General features: G+C 48.1%; 1 pseudogene; it reads right to left on the bottom strand.

Annotated features, from left to right (window-relative positions):
* Positions 1 to 614: 614 nt before the first annotated feature.
* Positions 615 to 8,147, bottom strand: part of LOC103740479 — a 15,782-nt pseudogene continuing 8,249 nt past the window's right edge.

The raw sequence follows: 8,147 nt of genomic DNA, 5'->3' as shown, positions 1-8,147 counted from the left end.
CCGCCCCCCCCCCAGTGATGAGTGCAGAAGCCAGTAGGAGGGATGGTGAGTAGAGTGAGGCTGTCTTGGCCCCACCCCTGGGCTGGGTGAACTAGTCACCTAGGAGGCAGGTGATGCTCCCTGGCCTGAGTGGTCACCAGCACTGGGTCCAGCCCCCAGGAGTGAGAGCCGCTAGAAGGACTAGAACTGGGCTCGCACCATGGACATCTGTTTCATCAGGGCCATGCGTTCAAAATGAGAGCGTGAGTACAGGAAAAAAATGCTTATAGTTTGCTAGACACAAGCAAAAAAAATCCAAAAATATCAGAGATAAAAAGCAAAAATTAAATTGAAAGTGAAAGTCAGTGCTCATGCAACAGAGGCATTTAGAGAAAAATGATGCAGGTCAGAGAGGAACAGATGTTCTCATATGCACAGCCTGGAATCATGAATGGACTCCCCTCTGTCTTGTATATGCCCACCCTGTAGCTGTTAGTACTTGATGCATAACACTGAGGGGATGTTTTTGTTAGTGTGGTCCTTGGCCCCATAGTGTTGGGTCCCCTAGAGGAACCCCCCGCCCCCCCCATGATGAGGCAGTCTAGGAAAAGCAGCAACTCCTAGCTGAGTTTGCATCAGGCAAAATAGATGTAGCCAGTCACCAGGAGCACAAACAAGAGGATCCCACTGGCATTCTGGACTCTCCGCCAGCAGGGGTTGTCTGGTATCTTTCATCTTCCTAGTTTTCTCTCCTCTCTGAATTGTCTCTCTCAGGGCCAGAATCTCTGCACTTCTTGACTTGACAAGGGCCCCCAGCTCCTTGGTTTCATCCTCAGCGATTTTTTCGGGGGCTATCTTGGATTTCGGCAGAGGATCAAGGCCACAGAAAAAGTTCCAGAACTTCTAGAAGCAGGTGTGGGCCTCCCCAAACATACCTGGAAGAAAGGGAACAGACAGAAGAAAGGACGTGAGAGGGAGGCACATCTCAGCAGCGTAAAGTCCCATAGACTCTTCAGCCTGGACAAGGAATAATTATATTGCCCACAGAGAGAACAACCAAGGCAGAGGGGGAGATGAACGACTTGGGAACACTGAGGGGGCTCAAAGCTCACAATTGTGCCCAGATCCTCTTAACTTGGCAGCCCACGTGTTACAAGAGTGTAACCCGCTACGAACCTGCAAGATGCTTTGCAATGCCCTTCTCCGTTGCTGCGGTCCAGGGCGGGTGATGGGGGCTCCTCAAGGCACACGCTCCCATGAACTAATTATGCTCTGGAGGGCAGAGGAAGCCCTGTGTGTACTGGAAACAGAACTGCTCCCTTCTGCAGCTTCTGGGGCATGTCTTCTCCAGGAAGCACTAATCTGCTGCTTGGTTCAGCAGGGCCTCTTGCAGATGCCTGGGCCCTGGAGGAACTTCCTATGGCTACCCAGAAGGGGAGTCTAGTAATTTCAAAAGATTGACATTCCTTTCTCTGGGACTCCTAACTGTGGCGCTATGTATAACCCCAGTGTCCGTCTGCACAGCTCATGCTGGCTGGCCCCTCAGAACTTGTGCAGGCCAGGATCTGCACCATGTTAAGCTCCAGCCCACTAGTCTGGGCTCAGCCACTGCCTAGAATGTGGCCTCTTGGCCACTTATAGGAATAGGTCCCTCCTGGATGGTAAGACAACACCATTTAAGTCAGCAATGGATACCAGCAGTGTGTGCTGTAATATCTGCTATCTCATTCCATTAAACAGCCTCTGAGCCAGTGTCTCCCGGTTCCTGTCCCTGTAGCTGAGGCTGGAGAGGTACTCAGGGATGGTGAAACTCAGGGCATGCATATACAAGAGACAGAGCAGAGTCCATTCATGATTCTAGGCTGCGAGTATGAGAACATCTGTTCATCAACCAGAGATGGAGGGGGGCCTCTGTTACAAGGGGAAGGGTGCCTGTAGCCAGGGAGCACCAAAGTCAGTGGCATGGTTATCTGATATTGGGGCTAAGAGGTCTGACCACCAGCCATGCTGTGCCTTCTGTTCTCAAACACCCAAATTATCACCCCATCATGCAGTGTCCAGGATCACACAGACTATAGGAGTGGCATTGGAGCCAGTGTGGAAAAGGCAACTAGCAGTTCAACCACAGCCCAAAGGCACAGCTGTCACTCCTAACAGCCAAGGCTGTACAATGGGGTCAGGGGCTGGCTCAGAGGTTGGGAGGCCACATTTGGAAGCAATGTTCATCTCAGCTCTCTCACTGTGTAGTTATCTGACTGCTAAGTGTCTCTGTGTCCCTATCTCTAAAATGGGGCTAGTAATTATTCCAACCCCATATAAGTATATTTTGGCAGCACGTGGCACACAGCAGGCACACAAAAGGCCAGTTTCATCCCCTTGGAGAAGGAGCACCATCAGCAGGTGCTGGCCTCCAGGAACACAGGATCTTGTTCCCAGGACAGGTGACTCTCACCCCACAGAATACACAGGCCATCCCATCAAGTGTACATCTTGCAAGTACTAGGAGTGAGCCTCGGGCCTCTCTGAACTCTGAACTTTCCTGGCAGGGGTATACAGGGAAGCACAGAACTCTGACTTCTAGACAAGCTATTCTCTACTTCTCCCCTCCCCCAACCTCAGAGCCTGTACCTACTCTCTGCTGTGCCTGTGGGGTTAAACCCAAGTACTGGTTCTTGAGGCTGACCTTCACCCATCATCCCTTGCTGTGAAATGTTTCTAGAACACTACATATTTCTGACTTCCAGACCCCTTGCTGGTGCCCCCTCATCACCTAGCTCTCCCATCGCTTTGGCTCAGCCTCTTCTCCCTTCCATTCCCTTACCTCAAGGGTCCACCTGGCCTCATAGACACCACATGTGCTAACAACCCCATAAAGCATTTTAGGGAAAAAGAAAGCTAGGGCCTCTGTCTGGGGGGGAAAAAATGTTTCTGAGGATGAGGAGGGTAGGGTTGAGAGGAGCTGGAGCAGCAACCCAGATGTCACAGTATTCCACACAGGACTGCTTCCCAGGGTTGTGGGTGTTCTTATTACCTGGCTGGGCTGTGAGGGTAGGGAGTCTCTTCCATGTCATCTCTGTCTCTAGAGCCTCCCTCTTCTGTCTGCTATTACGTAAACTCCAGCAGATACCATGGAGCTGGGTGTGAAGAGAACAGAGTGGGCAGTATCACAATGGGACCATGTCATGAGCCCTTTATCACCATGGCCTGCCTACAAGTGGGAACAGGGTCCCAATAGACCAAAGTGAGAGCTATTTGTTAGACTTCAACAAAAAGTGGAAGTTAGGTTGGAGGGGGAAATGACAGGAATCAGGAACTCTGGGTTCTAGCTTTGGCTCAGGTAATATTGGTTGTATGTCCTCCACAGAGTGGCACAACCTGTCTGGGCCTCAGTGTCCTTCAGCCTAAAGCAAAAGGTTGAAGACAATGAGTTCAGGGCTCTTCCTGTTTGGAGGGACCTTCGGGATGAGAGAAGCTAGCCATCACCCCAGATCTACTTCTTCTAACTGTATGGGAAGATCTGCTGTGCTGCCAACAGGACATGGAAGACATGAGGGCATTCCAGAAGCCCTCTGTGGGACATCATAAAGCAATAACACTGCCCAGGACAGGAAAATCCCTGCCTGGTCCCAGGAGAAAGCCCTCCTGCTCAAGTTCAATTAGGGTATCAGCACGTGCCAAGGGGCATTCTCTTCCCTTTTCTGACTCAATTTTTTTCTTCCTAAGAACACATATGGTGGGCTGGGGTCATAACTCAGTTGGTAGAGTCCTTGCCTAGCATGCACGGAGCCCTGGCTTTGATACCAAACACCATATAAAACTGGGCATGTTTACCCACATCTGTAATCCTAGCCCTCAGGAGGTGGAAGCAGTAGGATCACAAGTTCAAGAGCATCCTTGACTGGCTACACTGGGGGTTGGAGGCCAGCATGGGGTATATGAGAGCCTGTTTAAAAAAATGTTTTTAACCCATATGTGAAAATTTGGGGGAGTAACAAAACATAGCCGATTGTTTGTTTGTGGAGAATGGTTCTGTTAAGGTAGCAGAAACAGAACTAAGTGGACATTTCTGCCAAGTCAAGTCTATCCTGAAATTTATGCATCTGAGTCTACAATAGGAGCTGCGGTACAGGTACAGGCAAATGTCTGCCTGACATAGTTTCTCGCTAACATACAGCAGCAATGTTAACATCCGTGCTAACATATACCTCACTGGCTGGGTAACCTTTCCAGCCTCTTTTACTCTAGACCCAGCCTGGCCTCTCAGACTGAAATGTTGTGACTACATTCTGCTTGTGTTTATGACTCAGCTGACCTTCAGCTGCTTCCTGGAATGCTGAACATGCACAATGCCAGCAACACTACAGCCTCCTGTGGATGAAATGCTTGATATGCAGGAACGGCCTTGGGCCCAATGCAGTGTGGTAGCTTGGGGGCTTCTAAGCTTGTACGAGTTGGAGGCAGAGTGTGTGAGAACAGAGGCACTGTTTTGGGAGGGCTCAGGCCTATGCCTGGCACATGGTCACTGATGCATAAGTGTTGTTTCCTCTTGGCTCCCTCCCCTCTGCAAGGTTTCTTTGTCATTTCCAGAGCTCAGGAGCCCTGAGAGTTATATAGAAGATACGCAGAACATACCAAGTTAACAAACTGAGGAACGGACTCAAGTTGAGAGAAAGAGGGCTTCAGAAAAGAATGCAAACAGGGAGGTTAAGGTTCTTCCATGCTGTGTCACTGATGCTGGGAAAAATTGCAGTGGGGTGGTGGTGAGCATGCTTACCTTCTCCCTGCACAAGCTATCCCTCTTCTAAGTGAATTGTGTGTGTAGGAGAAGGATGAGGAAAATGGAAACTATTGAGCAGAAAGAGTGGAGGGATAAAGCTGGGGATGCCTGGGGCTTGCAGGTTTCCAAATTAACCTGCTCAGCTTTTTGTTAGGTTTATTTATTTATTATTCTTACATGTATGTGTGCGTGTGCCTGATGAGTATATATCTCTATCTACCTATCTATCTATCTATCTATCTATCTATCTATCTATCTATCTATCTATCTATCTATATACCACATGTGTGCAGGAGTCTGTGAAGGTCCAAAGAGTGAATAGGATCCCCTGGAACTGGAGTTGCAGGTGGTTGTGAGCCACCGTGTATGGATGCTGGGAACTGAACTGAAGCCAGGTCCTCAGCAAAAATAAGCACTCTTAACCACTGAACCACTGAGCCATCTCTCCAGCGCCCCCTACCTTCTTTTTGGGTCTTTTTGAGACAGGGTCTCCCTGTAGCCCCAGCTGGCCTGGAACTCACTTATGTAGACCAGACTGGCCTTGAACTCACAGAGATCCGCCTGCCTCTGTTTCTGCCTGCTGGGATTAAAGGTGTGCACCACCATGCCCTGCTGGGTTTTTGTTTTTGTTTTTGTTTTTGCATAGTTTCTCTAGGTAACCGGGAGTGCCTTGAAACTTGCTACACACCCAGGCTGACCTAAAACTTGTAATACTTCTTCCTCTGCTAGATCTATAATTCAACTTTTGATAACAGAATTCACCATTTTGTTCAGACTGGGCAAAGTTGTAAGCAATGTGCTTGGTCTTACATACCATTTCTCTATAGAACTGTTCCCTGAACTGTACCCTGTTGATTATTCTGTGGGTGACCAGGACCCTCATTCCTGTTCATTTCTGGGGACACTAATTCCTTGTTGTGCTAAGGTGTCACACAAAGTAGGCAACATGATAAAGCCAGTTCAGGCTTTGGAACCAAATTAGGGCACTTAGTTTTGTTACCTGAGACGAGTTACTTAACTTCTCTCTGAGCCCATGTTTTCTAATACATATGAATGTATGTATGTATGTATGTATGTATGTATGTATGTATGTAGGATGACTGACACTTGCACCTGGGAAGTAAAAAAAAAATGGCTTTTTTAAATAAAAAGACAGGGTCTCCCTGCAGTCCCAGCTAGCCTGGAACTTTGCTATGTAGACCAGGCTGGCCCAGATCTCACTGAGATCCTCCTGCCTCTCCTTCCTGGGTGCTGGGATTAAAGGTTCAAGCTAGAAAATGGTTTGTGAAGAGAAGACTGTGAAGTATTTCCTAAGGACTGTCAGCAATTCTGTCTCCTGCCCCTTCTATGCGGACTGTCATAATGACATTAATATATACTGTGGTTACTGAACTTAAGGCTTCAAGGAAAACATGCCTTTTATAAATCTCTCAACTAAATGATTACACAATTGGCAGATCATTGAAGAGCTTGATGATGATGGTGGTGGTATGATAATGATGCTGGGAATGCGAGGTAAGGGCTCTACCCCAGTCTCTCATACTTTTCAAGGTCACTTGCCTATTTCTGGTCCACCCAGCCTACAGCTCTCCCATTTCCAGCCACCTCTCCATCATTTGTGCTTTACCATTCCCTGGGACTCTTCCCAGAGCACCCTAACAGCAGCACTTACATGTTCATCCGGAATTGGCTCTGTGACTAAGGAGATTGCCAGTATGACAAGAAGGGTAAATATGAAGAGGAACATGCTGAAGTGGAGGTAGTGCAGGCCACAGATGAACGCCGGGCACTTTCTGGTTCCCCCACAGGTCCAGGATCCATAGAAAAGCTCGGCCATCAGTCGAATGATGCCAACTGCAGTCCCCAAAGTCACCCCCCAGAAGGTGCCCTGCCAAAGAAGGAGTTGGGCAGTTGGTTACATGGATGAAAGATGGGTGATGAGACAAACTGCCTTCATGCTCCCTTTCCTATGAGCTGAGTTCTAAACTTAAACTACTTGAGATGAGGGTGTTGATACTTTATAGAGGAGTCTGGGCAACTGAGGAGATGCTAGACACTGGCACTATCTTTTACGTCAATCAAGCAAACAGCCTCATCTTCCTCATTTCCCTAAATGGGGCCCCAGCTCCCAGTTGCTCAGGTCAAGCCCAGGAGTCATCTCTGGCTCCTTCCTTTACATGCTGCTCTACCACCATCCCTCAGCAAACCCTGCTGACTTCTGCTTTCAGAATGTATACAGAATCCAATCCTTTCCCGTGACCTCCACAGCCACCATGCTAGCCTCACCTCCATCTTTTCTCACTCAGGTGGACTCCCCACCTCATCTCATGATTGTTCACTGGCTCTACAGGAGCTAGAATCATCTCTTGTAGCTTTCACTAGAGAATGCCAGGCCTTTGCCTGGACCTTCCAGTGGCTTCTCAGCACCTGCCATCAGAATTGTTCATGCACCATGGATATCCTCACCTGGCCCCACTACCCATCCGTGGTCATTCCGCTCTGGCCATCCCAGCCTTCTTCCTGCATCTAGAGCTGCCCACTTTGCCTCTTCTTTCTGCTGAGGATTCTCTTACATCTTGGTATTTTTGGCTCATTCTTCAGGGATTGATTCAAGGTCACTTCCTTAGCAGTGGTCTTCTCCCCCTACCTAACTAAGTCCTTGTCTGTTCCACTCTCATGGTCTGCCCTGCAACCTTCATGATCCTTCACTTTCTTTTAAACTGCACTGTGTTGCTATCAGATTTATCTGCTTACTGGTGTCATCTGTCTCCCCCAACTGGCCATTCTATGAGAGTAAGAACTAGGTCTTGGCTTGGGAGTTGTACCTAGCGACTCTTTCAGACTGGGATAAATGTGAAACAAGTACTTAATGTAGGCAAACCTCACAGGGGAAAAGAAAGCCCAAAGCTAGGCAGAGGACCCACAGGAATCAGTTCCTGAAGGAGCTGAGTAGAAAGTAGATGAGTTCGGCATCCAAAACTGGGTGCAAGAGAAGGCTTGGAAAGGGGCTTTGGGAAAAGGGTTATAGGTTACTGCCTATAGCTTTGAGCCAGGAACAGCAGGAGAGACACCAAAATTGGTGTCATAGGAGACAGGCAGAGTTCCATGACTGCCTCCCCTTCTTACCTATTCCCTGACTGGGAGAACAAAGACAAGCAACAACAACAAAACAAACAAACAAAAACCATAATTTGTAATTGGGACCTGGACCTGCAACATTTCAACCTCTCTCTCCACAATCACTGAAGTTTTCATTTGTCAGTCAGTTTTTGTAGCTGCAAACTTTCATCTTTGCCTCATTCACCCTCTCAGAATCATAAGTTTCATTTCATATATCTCATATATATACAACTAAGATTTATTTATCTTTATCTCATAATTTTACATAAAG

This window comes from Nannospalax galili, unplaced genomic scaffold (assembly GCF_000622305.1).
Source record: "Nannospalax galili isolate Female #2095 unplaced genomic scaffold, S.galili_v1.0 scaffold259, whole genome shotgun sequence".
NCBI lineage: Eukaryota > Metazoa > Chordata > Mammalia > Rodentia > Spalacidae > Nannospalax > Nannospalax galili.
Note: the sequence above shows the minus strand (reverse complement) of the source record. Positions and strands in the feature narration are given on the sequence as shown.